The 26,191-nt window shown below is 44.2% G+C and overlaps 1 protein-coding gene across 2 annotated transcripts in view; it reads left to right on the top strand.

Moving 5' to 3' along the window:
• Window positions 1-26,191, top strand: part of FNBP1 (formin binding protein 1) — a 170,939-nt gene that overhangs the window by 26,760 nt on the left and 117,988 nt on the right. The gene's annotated exons all lie outside the window — the stretch shown is intronic.

Below are 26,191 nucleotides of genomic sequence, written 5' to 3'. Positions count from 1 at the left end.
GATGCTAAGATACAGATTTTTTTTTCTAGTGAAGCTCTGTAACAATGAATCCTAGTTATTATCAATATCCTAATTAATAGCAACTGTTATGTGATTGTCTCCTGTGGGTTTTTTTTTAAGGAAATTTTTTGTCCCACCAATCAGTCCAAAGTACAGCAAGCTGCTTTATGCTTGAGAAACTGACACCCTTTTGAATAGCTCTTTGACGCCTGAGAGCTTTGTCAGCCTAACACATTCAGAACACAGTACTACTCGTGAATGAGATTTGTTCACCAAATGAATTGGTGTAGCATATTAATTTGCTAGCATTTCTTAGTGTTTTAAATGTTACCAAAGTCTGTAGTACTGAAAAACCCTGCTGGTATTTAACATCTTAAACTCTTTTCAATGGAGTTTTAAATTCTTGTCTGTCAAAGCCCATTGGCCAACTTTATAAAGCACTTCCAGACCTATGGATGGAAAGTACTATATAGCCACTGCCCAGTGAAATCAATGAGAGTTTTTCCTATTGGGATGTTTAAAGGGGTCCTCGGTGTGCTATATATGTTATAATAATTATTTTATTATGCATCTAATGTGGTGTTTCTGATACTTTATTCAACATATACACAAACATGCAATTATATAATTTTTTCGGTAAAATGCCTGTACCATATCCAATCCTAGTAGATAGTCTCATGTAGGTTGAATGTACAGATCCCTTCTCAGCCAGGTAGCACACAAAGTGTAAGTGTAAAAGCTTCAGGGGGTAGCTGAGTTAGTCTGTAACTGGAAAAACGACGAATAGTCTAGCACCGTGGTCACCAACCAGTAGATCGTGAGCTACCGGTAGATCTCAGGGGCTCTAAGAGTAGCTCTTGAGCCCTCTCTGAACTGCGCACCTGCGCAGTACATTTACATTAGATTTCCTCATTTGAGGAGCAGCTACTCACTGAGCAACAACACAGGTGAGTAGCTGCGAGGAATGGTGGGAGCTGGGAGGTCAGGAGGGCTGAAACACCCCAGCCAGCTGACTGTGGCTTTCACAACTGGAGCTAGGCGCAGCCTCCCTGGGCTGAGTGCAGGGCAGCCGGGCTGGAGGGAAGAGAAGCAGCTGCCCGGCCAGCTGGCCATGGCGCTCAGCCAGGGTGCACCACGCTCCACGTGGACTGGCGCAGAGGAGAAGCTGCCTGGCCTGCTGGCTGTGACGTTCAGCCCAGAGGAGGCTGAACCGCGCTCCAGCTGATTGGGCGGCTTCCCCTCTGCGCCTGCCCATGTGGAGCTTGGTGCACCCTGGCTGAGCACCATGGCCAGCTGGCCGGGCAGCCGCTCCAGCCTGGCTGCCCTGCGGTCAGTCCGGAGGGAGCGCAGGTCGGAGGCTTCCCTCCATGGCTGGTGTAGGGAACTCCCTGCCCCCAATCTTGTTCCCTCTCCTCTGCCCCAAACTTGTCCCCTGCCCTCCTGGCCTCCTGTTCCTTCTCCCTTGCCCCCCCTGACCCCGCTGCAGAAACCTGCCCCCCCTGCAGAAACTTGTCCCCCGGCACCCTGCCCCCCCTGCAGAAACCAGTTCCGTCTGGCACCCTGTCTCCTACTACAGAAACCTGTCCCCCTGCTCTCCTCTGCAGAAACCTGTGCCCCCCAGCACCCTGTCTCCTGCTGCAGAAACCTGTCCTGGCACCCTGCCCCCTCTCTCCTGCCCCCACTGGCACCCTGTTCCCTGCTCCAGAACCCACCCGCACTCCTCCCCAGTACTGTGTCCCCTGCTCCCAAATGACTTTTCTATGGGTCAGTGACCCCTGACTCAAGGCAGGTTCCCTGCCATTCTCATAAATAAAGACAATGCAGAAATTTTTTGTGTTTGACATAGTATTCTATTTAAAAATGAAGCCTGGCCAACAAACCCCCAGTTGGGGCCAAGCCCCCATCTGGCCACAACCACTCCTGCATTCCCCCTTCCCCAGACCCTAGATCTGAGCCTATCAAACACTGGAACCTCATGCCCTCAGCCCCTCACATACCCCAACCCAAATTCCTGCACCCTCACATCCGCAAGTCTGTGGCTTGCTTAATATCCCAACACTGCCCAGCCTGGAGCCCCCTCCCCGAGCCAGTGTCCCCTTCTCCACCTCCTCCTGCATCCAGATTTCCTCCCAGAGCTTGCACCTCTCACCCCGTCCCACACCCATTCCCACCCCAGAGCCTACCAGAGCTTGCACCTCTCACCCCTCCAGCCATTCCCACCCCAGAGCCTACACATCCTGTCTCAACACAGCAAGGGTCCAGCTAGACTGCAGGAGTTTTTCAGGATTCTGGAGATATCCCAGTAAAACTCTTCGGCATCCAGGGTTGCGTTTGTTCTTCCACTTTTTTAGTGGAAGAGCAAACAGGCTCTTTTGGTCACCCCTATATTCCTCTTTCCACAAGGAATAAGGGGGCTTCCAAAAGAAGGGTTTTTTTTCCTGACATTTGGTCCAGTGTAGACAGGCCAAATGTTGGAAAAACCTCTTCCTACAGAAGAATAAAAAACAAACAAAAAAAAAAAGCATCAGTATAAGGATTGGGGATAGCAAGTGATGGAGAGGAGGAGAATAGAGAAGGCGGGGCTTCAAGGAAGGGGAGGGGCTTCAGGGAAGAGGTGGGGCGGTAGATCTTGGCTTGGTCTGTCATTTAAAAAGTGATCTTGGGTGTAAAAAGTTTGGAGACCACTGGTCTAGCAGCACCTTAAAGATTAACAAAACATGTAGATGGCATCATGAGCTTTGGTGGGTACAGCTCACTTCTTCAGATGAACAACTTTCATTTTAATCTCTACATTGAACCATAGCAAGTTGAAACCAATATTTATCTTCCATTGGGCAATACTAAAAAAGAAAGACATGAATAGATTAAAAAAACATGTGTTCAAGGTAAGATTCAAAATGTTTGTTTTTAATGATGGATTAGGCAAGGATGACTTAATGGAAAGCTGGGTGGGTAAAAAATAGATTGTTCTTCTTGCCTATTCTGTCACAACTGAAATAAGAATGTTATGGTGATTCAATAACAGCCAAAATTCTGCTCAGATGTGGGCTTTTAATACAAATCTGCCAGAGTGGCACAATGTTATCTGAGTTAGACCAACCCTGACTGGATTTCAAAATCCTGCCCTAAATCTGTGTGCCAGAACAAAGTGATCAGATTGTTACATCACAGTGCTGTGGCCCAGGAATTTTTGGCTTACAGTACTTTATTTGATACTTGCTATGGCTTTTGGCAAATCAGTTGATCATTCCCTTCATCTTCTGTATCTGGAAAATGGGGATATTTACTGATCTATCTATTCATTGCCTACTCAGTGTTGTACAAATATTCTGACAGCATAACATGTCCTGTCAGTGCCTATGTATGTTACAGTGCAAAATGATCACATGACTTCTTTGAATCTTAGAGGATTTAGTCTACGTCTAGACAGCAGGGCTATTTCAGTTTACTGGAACTATCCCGAAATAGCTATTCCGCGTCATTAAACGCGCCTGCTATTTCAAAATATATTTCAAAATAAATAATGCGCACGCTATTCCGGTGTCCTTTGTAGCCCTCATTCCATAAGGGTTAAGGGACTTGTTGGAATAGTGCTTTATTTTGAAATTTGGTGTTGTGTAGATAGCACCAAAGCTATTTCAAAATTACCTTGAAAAAGCTACAAATTGTGTAGCTTATTTTGACGTAAGGGTTCTGTGTAGACCAGGGGTGGGTAATAATTTTTGGTGGAGGGCCACTCCAAGATTTCGGAAAGTGGCCAAGGGCCATACTTTTCTGTGGACGATGTGTGGGGGGATCTAGGATGGAGGCTGGGTGGAGAAGGGCACACACGGTAAAAGACTGGGGTGCAGGAGATGATGTGAGGTCTGAGAGGGAGTTTGGGTGAAGAAGGGGGTTATGACCTGGGTCAGGGGATTGAGGTGTAGGGTCAGGGAGGAAGTGGAGGTGCAGGAGAGGATTCTGGCCTGGGGGAGAGGTGAGGGAGGGGGTACAGTGTCTGGGAGGGAGTTGTGACCTGGGGCAGGGAGAGTGCAGGGGGTTTGGAAGGTGACCTGGGGGAGGGAGTTGGGATCTGGGAGAGATAGGGTGCCAGAAGCAGGCTTTGACTAGGAGGCACTTACCTAAGCATCTCCCAGCCTGCAGCACCCCAAAGCCAGCTGGGCTTTCTGCCTGCTGCAGCCCCAGAACATTGAAAATGCAACCTGCTCCCTCCACCTGACTCTCAACTTGACTCTCAACTCTGGGAGGGGGGAAAGGCTTGTATTGCCCCCATCCCCCAGGCCAATCTCTCAGCTCCTATTGGCTGGCTGTTTCTGGCCAATAGGAGATGAGAAATCTGCTGGGGTCAGTTTCTATTGGCTGGTTGTTTCTGACCAATAGGAGCTGAGGATTGGTCTGGGGGCAGGGAGATCACCTCCAGAGTAGAGAGTCGCACAAAGCAGCCCTGCATTTAGAGTAGGGCTGATGCGTGCTTGAGGATCCTGGGAAGGGCATCCGCAGGCCAGATCCGGTGGCTTGGCAGGCTGATTCCAGCCTGAGAGAGGTAGCTTGCTCAGCCCTGGTGTGGATGCTTAATTTCTCTGTGTCTCACTTCCACAGTTTGTTAATACTGTAAAAAACTGTTGTTTGAATCATGTGCGTGGATATCGTGTGTAGGGTACAGTCAATAACTGTTTTTTGTCCTCACATTGTGAAGGCTGATAGTGAGTGACCTCTTCTTATTCCTCCTTGCATGACTATTTAATCAAGCATAATGGGTTTAGACCTAAATGTTTCTCTTCAGCTGCTCATAATTTCTTATCTTTCTAAGAGAATCTCATGTAACATTGAACAAATAGACAGGACAGCTGAATGACAGTCCTGTAGAGCACTACAGTTCTGCTATCCTTGTTGGAAACAGGTTCTTCTGACAACATGAAGTGTATGAACCCTTTTTTGTACTGTAGTTTTGCATCTTAATTGATGCTTGGTAATTTGCCTCAGATTATAGTATTCATGTTTTCTACTGAATAAGTGCTTTGTGTGCTTTTGGTGGATCAGCATTTTGTACAAATATTTTCCCTTTATTTTCCACCTACTTTGATACATTCATTTATTTTTGCTGGGATATTGTTCATGAGAGCAGAGAGAGAGGCTTCTGTTGTGGAAAATCTACTGTAGCTTCAGAGAGAGTCTAAACAGAGATCCATTGGTTAAGAAAAATGTTATTGCCTTCTGCAAATTTAGATGTTCTATGCAGTAAACAAAAGACGTTAAGATCTCAGTTCTGCCTTCATGTACATGAGTGTCCATTGGAACTGATTGGAGTTGCACCACAGTAACTGCTGTGGGCATAGTTTGGCCCAGACTAAGTTTTATGTACATGTGGTACCAGCTGCAAATACAAAGCTTGACTCTGTAGTCCATACACAAGTCAAAGGCAAATTATCATTTTGGGGTTTCAAGAAACCAAGTCAAACTGAAAATCTGTCTATATAGTTTAGAAATGTGCATCTGTTTGTCTGTCCATTAGTCTGTTTGTTCAAGAATTCCTCCTAAACAGTAAGGGTATGTCTACACTACCACCCTAGTTAGAACTAGGGTGGTTAATGTAGGCAACCGGAGTTGCAAATGAAGCCCGGGATTTGAACTACCGTTACTCCTCGTTCCGAATAGGAACAGGAATAGGAAGCCTAATCCGAACTACCTAGTCCATGCCGCGTGTAGCTGCGGGGCACGGAGTCCGCACTAGCGGACATTTAAAAATGGCGGCGACCGGCAATATGCAAATGAAGCCCGGGAAATTCAAATCCCGGGCTTCATTTGCAACTCCGGTTGCCTACATTACCACCCTAGTTCGAACTAGGGTGGTAGAGTAGACATACCCTAAGAGCTAGGATCACCAAATTTGATATGCAGCTTCTTCTTATCCTAATTTACAGCAAGGTCAGGGTTTGGTTGTGCCAGGAAAATGGGACTGTTTTTCATAACACTGAAAGGGAGGGGGCACAGAGTGCGAGGGATACTATCCCTTAGCTTCTATGATGAGGTAACTGGCTCAGTGGACATGGGAAAGTCAGTGGATGTTATATACCTTGACTTTAGCAAGGCTTTTGATATGGTCTCCCACAATATTCTTGCCAGCAAGTTAAGGGAATGTGGATTGGATAAATGGACGGTAAGATGCATAGAAAGATGGCTAGAAGGCCGGGCCCAGCGGGTAGTGATCAATGGCTCAATGTCAGGATGGCGGTCGGTTTCTAGTGGAGTACCCCAAGGTTCGGTTCTAGGACCAGTTTTGTTCAATATCTTTATTAATGACCTGGATGAGGGGATAGATTGCACCCTCAGCAAGTTTGCAGATGACACTAAGCTAGGGGGAGAGGTAGATACGCTTAAGGGCAGAGATAGGGTCCAGAGTGACTTAGACAAATTGGAGGATTGGGCCACTAGAAATCTCATGAGATTCAACAAAGACAAGTGTAGAGTCCTGCACTTGGGACGGAAGAATCCCAAGCATAGTTACAGGCTGGGGACCAACCAGTTAAGTAGTAGTTCTGCAGAAAAGGACCTGGGGGTTACAGTGGATGAGAAGCTAGATATGAGTCAACAGTGTGCCCTTGTAGCCAAGAAGGCTAATGGCATATTAGGATGCATTAAGAGGAGCATTGCCAGCAGATCCAGAGATGTCATTATTCCCCTTTATTCGGCTTTGGTGAGGCCACATCTGGAGTACTGTGTCCAGTTCTGGGCCCCCCACTACAAAAAGGATGCGGACGCATTGGAGAGGGTCCAGCGGAGGGCAACCAAAATGATTAGGGGTCTGGAGCATATGACCTACGAGGAGAGGCTGAGGGACTTGGGTCTGTTTAGTCTGCAGAAGCGAAGAGTGAGGGGGGACTTGATAGCAGCCTTCAACTTCCTGAAGGGAGGTTCCAAAGAGGCTGGAGAGAGGCTGTTCTCAGTAGTGACAGATGGCAGAACAAGGAGCAATGGTCTCAAGTTGTGGTGGGAGAGGTCCAGATTGGATATTAGGAAAAACTATTTTACTAGGAGGGTAGTGAAGCATTGGAATGGGTTACCTAGGGAAGTAGTGGAGTCTCCATCCCTAGAGGTGTTTAAGTCTCGGCTTGACAAAACCCTGGCCGGGTTGATTTAGATGGGATTGGTCCTGCCTAGAGCGGAGGGCTGGACTTGACGACCTTCTGAGGTCTCTTCCAGTTCTATGATTCTATGATAAGGGGATGGTTGGATGAAATAACATGATCTTGGTAACTAATTGACCATTCATTATAGGGAACTTTCTGGGTGTCTGGCTGGTGAGTCTTACCCACATGCTCAGGGTTTAGCTGATCGCCATATTTGGGGTCAGGAAGGAATTTTCCTCCAGGGTAGATTGGCAGAGGCCCTGGAGGTTTTTCGCCTTCCTCTGTAGCATTGGGCACAGATCACAGCTGAAGGACTCTCTGCATGCTGGGGCCTTCAAAGTATTTGAAGGCTTCAATATCTGAGACATAGGTGAGAGGATTATTCTAAGAGGGGTGGGCGAGATTCTGTGGCCTGCGCTGTGCAGGGGGTCAGACTAGATGATCATAATGGTCCCTTCTGACCTTAAAGTCTATGAGTCTATGAGTCTATCCTGAGAGTAGGCAGTAAGCACAGGGGAGAGTTATACTGCAGTGACTGTTGGGGGCAGCCACAGCACCAACAGAGTGGCCAGCTGGGGCTTGCCACCTTGCCTGTCCGCAGTCCTGGTAAGTAGCCCTTTTGCCCCAAACCTTTTATCCCCTTCCCGGCCATTGGCCACAGTGCCGAGGGGAGAGGGAAGGTTCCTGCTGGCAGGAGGGGGCTGGAGGAGAGAGTCCCGCTGGAAGGGACCCTCACTCTCACATCCCCCACATCCCTAGCTCTCTGGCCTGAACCCCTCCTCAATACCCCCGACTCCTGCACCCTCATGTCACCAGACTCCTGCCCTGCCCCCCACATCCTCAAGGCCTTGCCCTGACTCCTGTACCCCCCACACTGCCAGCCCCCTGCATGAAGGATGCAGGCAATGCTGGCTAAGTCTTTTAGTTTCCTTGTGAAACAAGGATGTATGAATTGTAAAAAAAAATCCATGGATTGCTAGGGTTATTTGGGATAGATGCTATTGATGTGTAAGAGTGCTCGGTTCAGCTGCAGTGTGTGACCATCATCCTCCATTTTAGAAGGCTGGATTCAGGACTGCAAGGAGATGCAGGCTGCAGTCAGCACCAAGCTCAGTTTGCTGCTGTGTTACAGTTCTGCAATGTTTAAATACAAATAATAAAATAATGTAAGTGTTAAATACAAATTCTTAGAAAGAACAGAGCTGCACGGGGTTATTTTAGCTATCATCAGCATGCTGCACATTGTGGCCATTTAGAACTTCATAGTGATCACAAGGGTAGGACCCAAAATCTCTTCTAAATGTACTGGCCCCTGCCACTTGAGCTAGTGGACTCTCTGGGTATGTCTCCACAGCAAAGTTATTTTGGAATAACGGACGGCTTATTCCGAAATCTGTAAACCTCATTTTATGAAGAATAATGCCTATTCCAAAATAGCTATTTCTAAATAAGGCATGTGTAGATGCTCCACTGCTGCTATTTCGAAATAGCCCCTCACCCTGGCCATTCTAAGTAATTCCTCCCCAGTGCCTTGTGGGGCTCTAAATTGAGATAACACATCTACATTAGGAAAGCCTGCCTTGGACTAATTTTTAGGCTTCCCTGCAGTGTAGATGTGCTATTTCAAAATAAGCTATTTCGGAGTAACTATTCTGGAATAGTTTATTTCAAAATTGATGTGCAGTGTAGATGTAGCCTGCATTAACTTCTAGTAGTATAGAGTCTATGACATGCAGCTGAGCAGTTCTGCATTCATACAGGAGAGGACAGTGTTGTACATACATACACACTAGCTGAAACATTGTTAATTTTGCTGATTGTTGGTTTCACTCTATAGTATTTATATTACAAATGATTTGGGATACCTTGCAAAAGATGAGAAGTATTTCATTTGTTTTGGTCATGGTATAAATATTATATACAAACAAAAATCAGTTATTGAGTGTGGTAATGTCAAAAAAACCTCAGTTTAGATTGATACCTCGTTGTGTTGGGTGCAGTACAAATATAGTCCTTGTTCTAATTAGTTTTTATAAACTTAAAAAATGATGAGAGATTAAAAAATACAGAAATTACAAAAGAAAAGTGGTTGAAACGATGTTAGGCACATGTCAGTTGAAATTTAAAAGCTGTAAAAAGAATTTGGTCACACAATTTCTACTGAACTTAATTGGAGCTGCGTGGCTAAATTCTGTAAACTAGCTTTGAAAATCTCAGTCCTTTTAACTGCTTTGTTTAACCACTTGCCTATTAAAATTTTTTTAGATACAGACAAAAATTAGTCTTTTATTTATTTTATCAATGTTTCTTTGCTCTGCAAAATAGAAATGAGAAAAAAGGCATATTTTGGTGTTATTTTAAAATTTGAAAAATTAACTTAAATTGGAAGTTCTTTGGGGAAGAGAGAGTCTTTTTGTTCTGTGTTTTTACAGTAAATACCTAGTACAATACTGTCCTGGTCCATAACTCAGGTTCCTAAATGCAATAATAGAACAAATAATTATAATACACAATTATGATTTATCATTTCACTTGAAAACGTGCCTATATTGGCAAGCTGAGAGCCACATGGAGGGAACTGCCTACAGTTTTAAGCAATCTGGGACTGCAGCAGGCAGGATCCCAACCTGCCTTGTGGATGCTGCAGGGTTGCCGGCTGGGAGACATTTAGGTAAGTGCCTCCCAGCCAAAGCCTGCTTCTGGAACCCCTGCCCTTCCCGCATCCCAACTCCCTCCCTTAGGTCACTATTAAACCCTCTGCACCCCCCTGCCCCAGGTCACAACTCCCTCTCAGACTGTGTATTCCCTCCTATACTCTTCCCCAGGCCAGAATCCTCTCCTGCACCCATAGTTCCTCCTTGACCCTACACCTCAATCCCCTGACCCAGGTCACAACCTCCTCCTTTACCCAAACTTCCTCTCAGACCTCACACCATCTCCTACACCCCAGTTCCCTATCCTGAGCACTTTTTTGCACCCAGCCTTCAGAAGCATAGCGAGAGTGTTATGCGCCCGGGGGCAAAAGCAAAATTTGCGCCCCCCCCTCCCTGCTACCACGTGACAGGACCCTAAACCTGGAGTACAGCTGAGCCTGACCTTGGGAGGAGGGGGGAGCTTGTACCGCATCTTCCCCCACTCCTTCCAGTTTGGGGCGGGCACTGTTGAAGAGGGAGGAGGGTTGGGCTGGGGGTGCAGAGGCAGGGACGAGGCTTCAGCAGGCGGTGGTGGATGGAGGAGGAGCAGGTGAGCAGAGGTATGATGGGAGAGCAGAAGGGCAGTTACCTCCCCACACGTCCTTTGCTACATCAGTGAATGTAAGAGATTAACTTACCTGTTAAAATAACACTCAGAAAAAAACTTTTAAATAAAATGCACACAACATGAGAATCACCCTCACTTTCTTAAAGGCACTTGAAGCAATAAGTAGCCTAAGGCTGAGGATACACTGCAAGCGTGGCTTTCTGTCTGCCACGAGGACTTTTTCCTTTAGGCTGCTGTGAGATTCTATCCTTAAATAAAGGAGAGAGGTCTCTCTGAGCTGCTCTTCCAAATTTCACACAAGCCACTCACCTGAAGCCATAGATATCAAGATTCAAGGCCAGCCTTGCCCTTGGCAGACTGCCTCGCCAGATATTGACAATCACAACGTCCAAACATGTATAAGACTTTTAGTTGAGAAAGCCACGTTTAATCTCAAGTCTCTGCTATGACTGGAAGATGTGGGCGACCTATAGAAAACACCAGCATTTTCTTTGCAAAATCCACAACAAAACGTGGGAGGATTGATCACCGCAGTAATGCCAACTCCTTTAGAATTGAGGCTCTGATTATCCAGCACCAGCTGAGGTAGAGCGAGCACTGTGTGCACGTGTCTGATATAGTTTTACCAAAACTGCTACCTGCCCAACTTGTCAAAGGGGAAAGGAAACAGGGAGACCAAAAGCAACGGTTTAGAGCAGTGTTTCTCAACCTTTTTTATAAAGTACCCCTTTAAAAAAATTATAAGTACCCCCAGTACCTACAGTTTTCAGACACACAACATTTTTTCTACCATTGCAACATATTTGTTTAAACAACTTCATCGTATCCCCATCACTCCTTACGAGGTACATTGCCCATGGAGGTCAATGGGGCTGGGCTATTTTATATGTAAAGGTACTGAGAAATGTATATGTCAATACCATGATGGCAATGTATATATTAGGTAAATAATACCGAATAATAATTGCCAAATGAGACCACTCCCCAGCCTGCTTACAAAGGGCCTGATACAATTTAAATTTTAATCTAGGATTGAGCCCAAAACAATCTGTTGATATGACCCAAAAAGATACAGATAACATTTAGTCACCCTTCAGACATATAAGAGACCAATCAGTAAAAGCCCCACTAACTGGTAGAGGTGATCTTTGAAGAAAACTGGAGAGACTTTGAATTTACTTTTTCTAACAGCAGCGCTTTCTCTCACTGAATGTGGGGTCTTCAGCACAGATTTCACTTTGTGTCAGAATAACAAAGAAATGCATTGTCACAGCTAGCTCCGTTCAGGTTAAAGCAACGTGCACCCCAAAGACAGAAGAACAAATCCCTTGAAGCTGGAAGTCAAAACATCTCACCTCTTCACAGAGCTCACAAAGGGTCTTGTTCACCCAGAGACACAAGTCATGACAACTCTCTTTGGAGAGAGACAAAACATCCTGCCTCTCTATGGATGCACCAAGTGTTTTCACGTGGTATCTTACCATGGGCTGTGTCTAGACTGGCCAGTTTTTCCGGAAAATCAGCTGCTTTTCCGGAAAAACTTGCCAGCTGTCTACACTGGCCGCTTGAATTTCCGCAAAAGCACTGACTTCCTACTGTAAGAAATCAGTGCTTTTTGCGGAAATACTATGCTGTTCCCGTTCGGGCAAAAGTCCCTTTTGCGCAAAAGGGCTAGTGTAGACAGCTGAGATTTGTTTTCCGCAAAAAAGCCCCGATCACGAAAATGGCGATCGGGGCTTTTTTGTGGAAAAGCTTCAGTGCCAATCTAGACGCTCTGTTCCGAAAATGCTTTTAACGGAAAACTTTTCCATTAAAAGCATTTGCGGAAAATCATGCCAGTCTAGACGTAGCCATGCTGTTTAAATTGACTACTTGGATGAGGAAGACTTACAAAGATCATCCACACTGGAGCAACATGGTGATTTCACCATCATGGTAACAGATCTGATCTCTCTGTGGGCTCTTGTGGAGCAGCAGGGAGCCTGCAGCGGTCTCTTGATGGGGAGAGGCCAGGGGTGCCTCTATTCCAGTGGTTCTCAAGCTCTTTGGCCCGTGGACCATGTGTCTCAATATAAACCTTTCCACAGACAGCCAGTTGCTAATGGAAACCCACCTTTAATTACACAATTATGCCCAAGCCATTTTGCTGGGGAGAATGGTTTAATTTCAATTATTAAACAGATTAAGTGTTTTAACTTTCTCATGTTAGTTTATCAAACTTCATTTTAAATAAAGTAAAATATTAATTTATGTCCAATTCAAAAGGTTTCAATATTTTCTTTACTTATTGCAGGGGTAGGCAACCTTTTTTTGGATCAGGGACCACTGACCCACAGAATAATCAGATGGGGACTACACAAGTGAGAAACAAAAAAACTCCTCCCAGAGCTCCAACCCTCACTTAGGTGGCCCCCAACTTAGACACCTCACTCCTCTGGCATTCCAGCCCCAAGGGGCGAGGGGAAGGGATAGGGAGGACTAAGGTTCCGGGCTTTCCATAGGCTAGATTTGCTTTTCTGAGGAATTTTATGGCCCCCTTAGGTTCTAAAATGGGGACAAAATAATGGGTTCAGTGTGTGTGAGAGGGCTGCCAAGGAGCGGGACAGGGATGGGGTGCAGGATCTGGGAGGGAAGTGGCGGATGGAAGGGGGTGAGTTTGTGAGATCAGGGGGGGAAGTAGGGTGCAGAAGCAGGCTGGATGTAGGATGGCTGGCCAGAGGGAGGGAGCAGGAACAGATTGGGGGTAGGGTATCTGGCTAGGAGGGAGGGTGCAAGGAGGGGACTTGGGTAGAAGTTGGACCTCCCTGGTCTGGCACTCTCTGGACCTGACTGATCTCAGATGAGGGATTTTTTGGACCAGGGGAAGTTGTTTCAGGGCTCCCTACTAGGATTCTTTGTACCTCCATCCCCTGTAACCCAACTGAGCTGCCCACCCCTGCTGGTTCCCTGCACCTCCCCCAAAACCATCCCCTACAGTCCAAGTGAATGCAGCACCAGTTCCCTGCAGCCCTTTACAGCACAGCTGAGCCTCATTTCCTTCTACCTTCCCCCAAGTCCCACAAAACTGCTGAGCCCACCTCTGATTTCTTGCCCCTCCCTCTCTCTCCCCTTGAGTCTAGCTGTGGGTTCCTGGCTCCTCCCTCCTCCTGCAGCCAAGCTGAGGTCCGAGCTCTGCACCTTCCTCTCCCGCGGCAGCCCAACCCAGCTCAGTACCTCGCACCTCTTCACTCTTGCAACCCAGCTGAGCTCCATTTCCCTGCACCTCCCCCCAAACTGCACAAACCTGCTGAGCTCAGAGCTGATTCCCTGCCTCTCCGTCCCTCCCTCCCCTGGAGTCCAGCCCCAGGTTCCCAGCACCTCCCTCCTCCTGCAGCTCAGCTGAGGCCAGCACCCCGCACCTCCCGCCCCACCGCAGCCCAGCCCGGTGCTCCCCTAGCGTGGTGCCCTGGGGCAGCTGCCCCCTTTTGCTTTCCCCTCACTACGTCTCTGCCAACCTCCATCCTAGACCCCGTACCACCTCCACAGAAAAGTGTGGCCCTTGACCACTTTCCAAAATCGTGGAGTGGTCCCCACTGAAAATTATTGCGCACCTCTGATCTACTCTTTCTGTCAAAAAGGACACCATCAACTTACTTGTTAGGGTAGGTTTCTGGTCCATATGTTTTTCTTTATTAAAGTGGTTTTGGAAGTATATCTCTAAGGGTGTGTCCAGACTCCATGCCTCCGTCGACGGAGGCATGTAGATTAGCCAGATCGGAAGAGGGAAATGAAGCCGCGATTAAAATAATCGCGGCTTCATTTAAATTTAAATGGCTGCCCCGATCTGCCGATCAGCTGTTTGTCGGCAGATCGGGAGAGTCTGGACGCGATGCCCCGACAAAGAAGCCTTTCTTCATCGACACAGGTAAGCCTCGTGAAACCAGGTTTACCTGTGTCGATGAAGAAAGGCTTCTTTGTCGGGGCATCGCGTCCAGACTCTCCCGATCTGCCGACAAACAGCTGATCGGCAGATCGGGGCAGCCATTTAAATTTAAATGAAGCCGCGATTATTTTAATCGCGGCTTCATTTCCCTCTTCCGATCTGGCTAATCTACATGCCTCCGTCGACGGAGGCATGGAGTCTGGACACAGCCTAAGGTAAAACACTTGCTTTCAATCAAAACAGAAACAGCAGGTCTAATAGCTGGATTATAACGGAAACATAAAAACCTCTGGCATGAAAAGAATCCTGTCTGGTCCAGAATAATGTGGCCCTTAAAAAAGCTAGGCATGTATTTGGAATGTGTTTGAGATTAAAGACACCACCACCTAACCTTAAGAGAGTTGTTTGCAGCTACTTCAGTATATGGAGTATTGGCTCAAGTTCATATCGGCTGGTAACAGATTTGAACCAAACTTCTACTGGGAAAAGAAGATTTTAAAAAATCAGCTTCAGAGAAGTTTACTTTAGAGTTGGATGTCAGAAAATGGCTGTAGGCATGCATAAACTTATCTCTGTGACTGTTCGTATATGGTTATTGATAAGAAACATTTTTCCCAAATGCTTTTCATGGTTCCCGAGGAAACTCTTAGACTTCTGGGCTTTATTTTATTATAATATCTTACATTTATTTAATGTCTTCCATCCCAAACTACTTCATAAGCATCACCCCCAACACACCATTCCTTGGACAGAGATCAACATTTGCCATTTCCCAGAGCATTGCACAGTAGAAGGAGGAGAATTTGAGTCCGGGAAGCCAGGGCTATCCCCTATTTTAAAAAAAATAAAAATAAAACAAAGTTTCATGCATTCTTTTATGTCCATACAGAATAAACAGGATCTTTGTTTTTGGGGTCTCATTTGAAAGACTTTGCATACTTACACTCACTATCCTATAGTGAACTACCTTGTACACATAATTTATTTAAGCTAGAATGCTGAGTCACATCTGCCAAGATCTGACACACTGTGGCCAAGTGTTTTGCTTATTACAAACCAGAATCTTAGAATACCAATCTATCCCTTTCCTTTTAATTAGCACTCTTCAACTCAGACTTAATTTTTAACATTTTATTCACCTATTGCATCCTTAACATTCTCAAAGAAATCTTCTTTCTTAGAAAGCTATTTTCACTGCTTTTTAAATAAGTTTAATCTTTCACATAACAGAAGAACCAGGGATCACCCCATGAAATTAATGGGTGCCAGGTTTAAAATAAACATAAGGAAATATTTCTTCACACATTTCAGTCCATTATTTCTTGTGCTGTCCTCAGTGATTAAGGAGAATACTTTATCATCTTCCATTTTATAACAACCTTTTATGTACTTGTGATGGGATGTACTAAATCCGCACTGGTGTGTGAGGGTTGAAGAGTGCTATTTAAAAAGAAAGGTATAGTGAAAGCTACTTTTGCTAACTACCCTTTAAGAAGAGGGCGTTGCTAGTGTCTTGGGCTGCTAGACCACGCTGCCCTGTGGGAAAGGAGCTTTGCTATTGACTGGTTGTTAGGCTACACTGTCCAGCCATGCTGCCCTGCGTGAAGGGGAGTAGAGCTGTTGACTCTGGGGCTACGTCTAGACTGCAGGCCTCTTTCGAAAGAGGCTTTTTCGAAAGATACTTTCGAAAAAGCCTCTTTCGAAAAAAAGGGTCTAGACTGCAAGCAGTACTTTAGAAAAAGCAAGCTGCTTTTTCGAAAGAGAGCACCCAGGCAGTCTGGATGCTCTCTTGAAAAAGCCCTGTTTGCATTCAAGAACGCCTTTTTTCGAAAGAGCACTTTCGAAAAAAGGCGTTCTTCCTCATGAAATGAGGTTTTCTGCCATCGAAAGAAAAGCCGCGTTCTTTCGATTTAATTTCGAAAGAACGCGGCTGTAGTGTAGACGCAGATGAAGTTTTTTTGAAAAAACCCTTGAGTCTGGACACAGCCTGGTTGCTAGGCCTGACTGCTTTGCAGAGAAGGGGTGTTATTATTGACTCATGCATATACAGTGAGCCCTCGCTACTTCGCGGTTCGACCATCGCGGATTCACGACTTCGCGGACTTTTTCCGACCAGTAGCATCTTCTCGCGGCCACTTTGTTTGCCGCTCTCTCGCCGGGTAGATGCTGCTACGTTACTGTGTAACTTTAACCTGTGCTGTGCGTGACTGTTTGAAGTTGAACTTTTTGTTGAACTTTCTGTTTAACCCCTGCAATGGCTCCCAAGCGTTCTGCTTCTGCTAAGGCTGGTAGTGAGCCTAAACGCCACCGAAAAATGATGACGATTGCTGAGAAGGTGACACTTCTCGATATGTTGAAAGAAGGCAGAAGTTACGCGGCCGCAGCCCGCCATTTTGGAGTGAACGAATCCACCGTTCGCTACATTAAGAAGGACGAGGCGAACATTAGAAAGACGGCTGCCATCACCTTTAGCAGGTCAGCGAAGCGAGTTGTTACTGCTCGTAATAAAACGATCGTCCGTATGGAAGGTGCTTTAGCAATCTGGATTGCCGACTGCCGGAAGAAGAACATAGCCTTGGATACGAACACCATCCGAACCAAGGCTTTGAGTTTGTATGAGAATTTTGCGGCAAAGGAACCTCAAGACGACGATGGCGACCATGCTGAAGAAGACGAAGATGATGTACTAGATGAACCTCAAGCAGGGACATCCACTGATTCCCAGCCTCAGAAACAACGTTTTTCCGCCAGCAAAGGATGGTTCGCGAAGTTTCAGAAACGCTTCGGCCTGAAAAGCGTTTCCCTGCATGGCGAGGCTGCTTCCGCTGACACTACCGCTGCTGAAACTTACGCGAATGAGACATTTAAGAATATTATCAATGAAGGTGGATACAAGCCCGAACAAGTGTTTAATATGGATGAGACCGGCTTGTTTTGGAAGAGAATGCCGTCGCGAACTTTCCTGTTCAAAGAAGATGCCAAAGCCTCTGGCTTTAAAGCATTCAAAGATCGTGTTACCCTCGTGATGTGTGGCAATGCTGCTGGATTTTTGCTAAAGCCGGGGCTTATTTACAAATCGAAAAACCCTCGCGCTTTGAGAAATAAAAATAAGAATCTACTTCCCGTGTACTGGATGCATAATCCAAAAGCATGGATTACGAAGATGCTGACCTCCGACTGGTTCCACCAGTGTTTTATCCCGCAAGTCAGTAAATATCTCTTAGAGAAGGGCTTGCCATTTAAGATCCTTCTCCTTATGGATAACGCTGGTGGACACGCAACTGATCTGTCGCATGAGGGCATTCAGGTTGAGTTCCTGCCACCCAACACAACGTCATTAATTCAACCGATGGACCAGGGGGTTATCAGGGCGTTCAAGGCACTCTACACGAAGAATACCTTGGCGGATCTCGTTGCGTGTGTGGATGCTGCCCAAGATGATGAGGATGAAACATTCAATTTGAAGGCATACTGGCGGCAGTACACAATAGCCACGTGCATGCAGAACATCCAGAAGGCACTGAAAGAAATGAAATCTGCTACTGTTAATGCGAGCTGGAAGAAGTTGTGGCCCCAGATTGTTTACGATGACGAGGGATTTACACCTGCTGAGATTCAACACTCTGCAGTACGGAAATCTGTGCAGTTGGCTGCGATAATTGGAGGTGACGGGTTTGGCGACATGACGACTGAAGACGTCGACGAGTTGTTGGACTGCCATTCCCAGCCGCTAACTGACGCAGACCTCGAAGACCTGACGAAATCGGCCAGTGACGAAGACAGTGAAACACAGGAAGAGACCCAAGAAATTGTCGAAGAAACGGGCTTAACATTAGAACGGCTTGCCAAGCTCTGCAACCTTGCGAAGGAGTTGAAAGAATTGTCGCAAGAGTGGGACGAGGATATGGTTCGTTCTCTGCAATTCTGCCACAAAATCGATGAAGACATGACTCCCTACAGGATGCTCTTCGAGCGAAAAAAGAAGCAGCGGCAGCAACTTCCGATCACAATGTTCTTCCAGCCTCGCAAAAAAGAGCCAGTTCCTCCTGCTACTATGCCTTCGGAAGAAATTGAAGAAGTGTCCCAGGAAGAAGTTGAAGAGGTGTCCCAGGAAAAGACACCTCCGTCTGAAGAGACGTAAAATACTATCATTGGCTGCACAGTAGAAGACATCATCAGCTTCATCATCATCATTTCTACTGTGCAGCAAATTCATCGCCATCATCATTCAAGTTTTTCTTCAACTTCTTTCGTGGTGAGTACAGTAACAATCTTTATTTGTTTATACTTTAATATTCTAACATTTTAATATTTGTGCCTGTTTTAGTTTAGGGTACTGTAGTACATGCATTAAGTGTTCTGTACATTAAAGGGTGGTTTGTTAACAGTACTTCGTAAAGGGAGGGTTTTAAAAGTCTGAATATACATGTTAAATAAATACGTAAATATGGTGTCCCTACTTCGCGGATTTTCAGCTATCGCGGTCGGGTTTGGAACCTATCTACCGCGATAAACGAGGGTTCACTGTACACATGCATCTGGCGAAGTGAGTCTGCCCATGAAAGCTTATGCTCCAATACATCTGTTGGTCTATAAGGTGCCACAGGACTTCTTGTTGTTTATGCAGATTCAGACTGACACGGCTACCCCTCTGATACTTTGACTAGGTGACTGTGGCCACTAATTCCACTGCCCTTTGAGAAGAGGGCGTTGCTAGTGACTCTGGCTGCTAGGCCACGCTGAACTAGTGAGAAAGGGATTTACTATTGACTCTGGCCATGAGGATGCATGCGGGGTTGAGCACTGAGGCCTCAGAGGCTCAATGCCCACCCTTCTGACGGGAACGGGTGTGCTCATCCCATGACAGTACTTGAAGACTGTTATGTTCCCCTTCAATGCTGGGTGAACCACCCTGAGCCACTTCACCCCTCCTACTCTCTTCCCCTGTCGGAAACCTGGATAATTATGTTTGCTTCTGCTGAAGCATGTTGTACCAGCCACTGTCAGAAGACAGTGTATTGGGACAGTGTATTGAACCATTGGTCTGATAAAGTATGGCCACTCTTGATAGTCTTCTGTGTTTAGAGGCTGAAACACTCTCAGTCTTCTTCCTGTTCCCCCAAAGTGGGGGAGGGTGGGAAAGAAAAAGCATAGCACTGTTTTTTTAAACTAGTTAAACAATTTTTATTAATACTAGTGAGAGACATCCAAAAGTTATATCTCTGTGTCCCAGTAGCATTCAGCAGTAGCAGCTTTTGTTTAGTTTCTGAATCTGAGTGCTGGTCTCTGGATACAGTGGTCCAGATTTTGCTTTGAGTTGCTCTGGTATCAGTGGAAGAATGAGGCCCTGCATATATAATAGCATTCGTGACATGATTCTTAACATAAATAACTGAATAAATGCAAAAAAAGATGGTAATGCAGATTGAATTCAATAGCATATAATTGTTTCTGTCAGACTTCTGGCATTAACTGAAGTTTCTTTTCTTTTTCATTTTTGTTAAAAGACCTTAAAGAGGAAAATGTCATATGCTGCACTTTGAATTTTAATTTATGTATTATAGCATGTTTAAAAACAAAAACCAGACCCATTCTGAGGCTTCTTGCATGAATTTTAAAAGCAAAATGTTATGCTCAGAAAGGAATATTTATTTCCGAATAGGCTACGACACATGATTCTTGTTGTGATTAAAACCATGCATGGTCCAAAACCTCAGTGCAAATTTCTTTATTTGAGGGAAATTATCAGCTGTTCCAGTGTTGTGTTCTATGAAAAATGCCCTACATATTACAATAGAGATATATTTATTTAGGGTTATGTTCCCATCTTCATTTGTGGACATTCGCCTGAGTAACTTCCGTTAGTATTACCTTCTCTTTTAATGTTGGCACTTATTTATAAAAGGGATCTAGACCAAGCTCACACTCTTTGAACTCAAGTCCACCCTTGATTTCAATGGGAGTGAGATTAGTTCCTTAATCCTTTAATACAGGATTTTTGAGAAACTTTACTAGGTCCAGCAAAAAGCAGCTAGCCCACACATAACAAAACAACCAATATGCAGAACCCCCTCATCCATGCATACACCCGCCCATACATATTGAAGGAAGATGCACAATTCCACTTGTGTACCTTGGATGTTCTCACCAATACTTGCTGCACACCTGACTCTCCCCTTCTGTCTCTGAAACAAGCTTCACACTAGTCTCTCTCCAGCAGATAACCACACCGCCTTGCTATTTATTATCTACTCAGTACCCTCTGATGCAGTCATCTTTCCTTTCACTCACTATTCACCCTCAGCTTGTGAAATTTCTTCTCTGTCTTAATAGCAGTTTCATACTCTCCTCCTCAAATTGCATCTTAAGTCTTCTGCAGGGAGCAGCAGGTGCCACACCTCTCTTCCTGGCTGCTCTGTGCATTGCTATCTCACTCTGTTCTATCACCTCTTCAGCATAAGCAAATGGACAAATGAAATGAAGCTGAATAGAAAGAGACTGGGCTTGGCAGCAGAGTGGTGCAGTAGGAGTGCAATGCTCTGGACTTGGCCACATTGAGCTGAAGTAAGGGAGAAAATGATATTGACTGGCTCCAGGGGAGAGAGACTTTTATTCTACATGGGCCTAGACCCTAATATAATGGAAACCTAAAAAGCAATGATTCAGCAGGGGGCACTGCATCTGCTCCTCCTTTTGCTCACCTGCTGAAATAAGGAGTTGAGTTCATCAAAGAACACACAATGTGCTTAGAACTTAATCTTTTTCTACCCTTAATTCCTGGGACGTTAGGAAGATTAGAAGTATTTTTTTTGTCCTTTACATTGAGATTTGCCTAATAATACAGCAAACAATCAGATTTTTTCCCCCTGCTCACATCAAGATTAATTCCTCAAGCATATCTGGAAGGGCACAGAAATAGTTAAACATTTGTTAACCCTCACAGAGCACAACATCAGAGGATGGGGTAAAGGCAGGGGAGGGGAAAGTAGTACAATTGATTTGCTCCTGAGTGGGGTTTTTAATTTGTCTAACTCTAGATGAACTATTTTGTATACTCAAGATGAAATATAGGTACTCGAATGGTAAAATAGACTGACATGCCTGAATGAATGGAAAAGCTGCAAGTAAAATATGTATGATCATAAACAACTCTTTCAGTGAGGAGTAGATATACTCATTATTCCCCTATTCCTCCTGCCTCCTTGAAATGTACTTCAAAGTAAGAACAATGTTTGAAAGGAAAAGTAGCTGTTTCTTCCTGGTACTATTACCTCTTCTTATCAGTGCTTCATGAAGCAAAAGGTACAGAATCTCCTTTAATCCCAGTTTATTCTTAACATTATATAAAGATGGAGGTTTTGCTGTGTTCAGTGAACTGAGCTGCTCTGGCTTAATTAGCTGACAGACTTTAGATGGAAAATCTTATTTCATTTAGTGACAACTGAGTCAGACAGATGCTGATGTGCTTCTGTACTTTCTGCACATCATTACTTTCTGAATGGTTCTGGTAATATTATTGTACATTTGATGTATTGCTTTAATATTTATTTACTTGAAAATTGCTAAACATGGGCATAGTTTTAATATAGTTCCTTAAGCATCTAAACTCATGTGGTATTTTGTTTGCACTATGTTGCCATGAGGGATGAAACAAGCTTTCATTGCCTTGTTAAATCTGTTTTTTAAATCTGATGTTATTAAAATGCACAATTTAAAAACATCCAACAACTCTGTAATGTAATTTTGTGATCTTCTCTTTCATTCTTTTTTCTCCTGAGGAATGAGAAAGGCAAGTGATGGGATAAAAAAGTATGGGCGTCAAAGATGGAAAAACCCTTACAATAGCAATGCTTTTGTTTTTTTTGCTGGGTTTGGAAAACAAGACATTTTGGGGATCTGAAGTGGAACCTCAATGCATCAAAATTAGAGAATTAAAAATTTCTTCCAGTGTATCTAACCTGTATAGTTCACAGCTCTTTTATTCTATTGCTGGATTACTAAAAGTGAAACTGAAACACTAAATATTCATTGGTTAATCTGAATTTGAAACACATTTCTAAGGCTTTCACCACACTGTGTCTACACGAGCATTTTCATAACTGCACTGCCAACAGCACAGTGCTGGAATTAACAGCAGGACCAACAGTGTACCAATCCCCAGTGTTTTAAACATTGCTATCCAAATCTGCTTCAGGCCAGACTGGATGGATGACATAATGTTTCAAATTCCAATAGACACTGATAGCTTTCTTCCAGAACACAATTCTAATTTAAAATAAATCAAGGGCCCTATTCTCTCCTTGCATAAATTCAGTAACTTCATTAGTGTTGGAATGGAATTTTCCTCCCAGTTTCTAGCCCTTACGTTTGTGAAGAAATCTACCAAGCATGAACTGAATATCCAACATGTAGTGCTGTCTATCTGAGTGTTCAGATGTCTGGAAACAATAACAGCCAGAGAAATGTGATCTGCTCCATTCATCTGAGTGGGTAAGGGGGCTGAAACCTAATGACAAATTAAAGCCCCAGTCCTGTATTGGTTCTGCATGGACACAAACATTAACCATTTCAGTGCTGATCAAAGCACTTTTGAAAGAAAAGTGATCTTATTTTGCTGATCTCCCCGTGGGATTAGGGGTTGATCTTGTAGTATATCCAGAATTTGTGAAAAATAAACCAGTTTTTTTTTCTGAATCAGCCTAATATTAGGTACACATCACAGAACAAACACAAAGGCAGATTCCCTGTAAAACCTAATGTACGAGTTGCACAGGTTTCCACCACACAGAGCCTTATAGGTCAGTTTGTAGGTGCAGGCCTTTAAGTCATAAGCTCTTTGGCTACAACTAGATTACAAAGGTAAGTTGTAAACTTTTCCGTTGAAAGAGGCTTTTCCAAAATTTGGTGTGTCTACACGGTGCCAAATTTTGGAAAAACCTGCTCTTCCAACACATTTCTTATGTCTCATAGAACGAGGCTTACAGGGATGGCGAAAGAGCACGTCCGTTTTTCTGATTTTTTTTTTTTTTTTTTTTTGTAAAAGCAGATGCAATCCTTGGACGCTGCAGTCTAGATGTAGCCGTTGAGGCCCTGCCCCACCTACAGGAATCAGGGCCTAATGTTACACATAGTATAACCAAGTAGGGACAATAAGAGGAAGGAACGGAATGGGATGAGACCGAACAAAGGTTATAGTAGTATGAGTAGGCAGTTACTGAATTTAGGCATGTGCACATCCTGTTCATTCAATGAAAAAAGTGTTATCTTCTTTTAAGCTATTTTGAATCACTTTTTGTGGGTAGCATGGAAGAATTGAGTTTGAAGGAGAGATTTGAATGAGGGGAAATTTGCTTAATTCTGCTTTTGGTGCAGACCTCTTTGAAAATCTGCTTTTGGTGCTGTCTACACAGCAGGAAGTTGAAGGAAAAACACTCTTCCTTCGACTTCCCTTACTCCTTGTGAAATGAGGGTTACCATGAGTCGGAGTATGAAGTCCTCCAGCTTGACATTATTTCGAAATAAAGGCTTGTAGTGTAGATGCGCACTATGTTATTTTGGAATAACGCTGCTGTGTAGACGTGCCTGTGGGAATTAGGCATCCAGCTTTCATTGGGACTTGTCCACCTAATTGCTCTTTGAACGTTTGAAAATCTCCATCCTTAATATTTCAAAGTGCACAGGGTAGACGGCACTAAAACTGCTTAAAGTTAACTGTTTTACTGTAATTGTTAATTAATTGCTGGCATTATGGCCTTGATGGTTACTGTTCTGTTTGTAACAGAAGTATTTAAGAGTCAGGAAGATTTTAAAAATGACCAAATTTAATTAAGAAAAATAAGTGAAATACATGAGAGGAGAGTACTGGCCTTTCAAAGAACACCTCCCTCAAAACTCTCCAAAAGGTCTGTGAGGATGTGCAATGGTTTCCCAAGTACAGTGGTAAAAGCTCTATTATTGGAGACCTTTTTAAAACAACATAATTCACTATTGAAATCTCACATTAGAAATTGTAAATCAGCATTTTTAACCTTTTTTCACTTGCCAACCCCTAAAAATATTCAAATGGAGATGCAGACCTCTTTGAAAATCTTAGACATAGTCTGAGAATCCCTAGGGATTGGCAGACCACAAATTGAAAATCACTGTTCTAAATCATCAGAACAAGTGTTCATTGGCTGATTGTATCCAGAAGATAAACACTGTTGCCAACAGCTTCTGAAATCTGTCTTTTCCAAATTAATTAATTTAGGGCCGTTGCAAAGACCACAGCATTAAAAGCTGTAGTATGTGATCAAATACATTCCCTGTGCTAAAAAATCTTTATTGTTCCTGGGAGACACTTTCCTAGCCTAAGCTTGTTGACTAGACTGATGGGAGTAGGAGGATGAATAGGTTTTTAGAGACCTTTCTCTCACAGCACCACTTGTCCTTCAAGACCTCATTTGTCTATATTGCTGACAGCATAGCTGTTCCTATCTTCACTTGACCTTGATATTTTTATGTCTCCTGAAGGAGAAAACATGCACCCGTTCCTGTAGTATGAAGGGTTTGTACCCAGGACGGGATGGTGCGTCTTTATTCACATCGCAGTTGGAACTTCTAATACTTTGAGTGATATCAAAGGTGCAGCAACTCTTATCTGTCATAAAGACTGCTGTAAGCAGCTGGAGTTCATCATGTCTTCATCTTGCAACTGTTCCTATCACAGCTCAAGACACTGCCCATCATCTCTAATCTCTACTTCCTTTCCATTTATAAAGTTAGTATTTTCTTAACCTCTCTAGTACCTTTTACTTTCAGACAGATGCCTGCACTGCAGCATTTCAGCCCCTCCTTTGTGTTGTCTATCATGGAGTTCTCTTTCCCTAAACTAGACCTGGGCAGGCAACTGAAAGTCAAACAGCAGAGCCAGCTACCTTACGTGACAGCAGACCAGACTCATTCAGCCACAAGGAGTTATCCAGTTTTTCATATTCTGATCTCAATGGCGTTCTAAAAATAGGGTATTAAACAAATTGGTTAGACTGAAGGAGAGCAAGGAGCTCACCTTGCGAAGGTGAACTTGCTGTATTCTTTGTGAGTGTTCAGCACATTTTGTGTTTTTGTAATATCTCTTTGAAATGTGTCCTGGAGGGAAGAATGTGATTCCTTCACTTTGAAAAATGTACAAGAGGTCCAGGTGGATGCTAAGCCTTGATGATAATGTAGTGTATCCAACCAGAGTGCTGCATAAAAAGGGATTGGAAAGAGGCTCTCCCTCCTTGAAATTTTCCTCCAAAATGCTTGAGGGGACTGAATGTAAATATACGAGTGACTGTCACTGTGACTTACTCTTGAGATTTATTTAGTAATGGTCTGTCTTGTAGACTAGTATGGTATGTGGTAGCTCTCAATGCTCTTTGGCAAAATCCTTAAAAGACAGACAATAGGCCAAGTTCTGTTCTCTGGTACACATGTGCAATCCCATTGACTTCAATGGAGGTGATATGGTTGTTGGTGTGAGCAAAAGATTTGTCTTGAAATTATACCCCTACTCTTTCTGACCTGAATGGCCTCTGGGGAGAGGAGAGGTCAGTTGTTCTATCCATCCTATCTCTTTGTATTGTCTCTAGCTTTGAAGTCCCCTGAAATAAGAAGTTCTCTGTAGACAAACTTGCACCAGGTTAGGTAACTTTTGCCTGTCCCACTGCAGCGTAAATGCTGGTATTTTGGTTTGAGTGTGCCTTATTTTAGTTTAGTGAGAATCTGTTCCTAATCAACATAAACAAAAATCAGCCTCTGTGAAACCTATTGCTCCAATTTAACTGAATCAGTTTAAAATTGCACTGTAAGTTAAGCCAGTGCACCTGTGCAATAGACAAACACTATGTCTGACGAGAGA

The sequence above is a fragment of the Pelodiscus sinensis genome, chromosome 22, assembly GCF_049634645.1.
Source record: "Pelodiscus sinensis isolate JC-2024 chromosome 22, ASM4963464v1, whole genome shotgun sequence".
Classification (NCBI taxonomy): Eukaryota; Metazoa; Chordata; order Testudines; family Trionychidae; genus Pelodiscus; species Pelodiscus sinensis.
The sequence above is the reverse complement of the archived record's forward strand: the minus strand, read 5'-3'. Positions and strand labels throughout refer to the sequence as shown.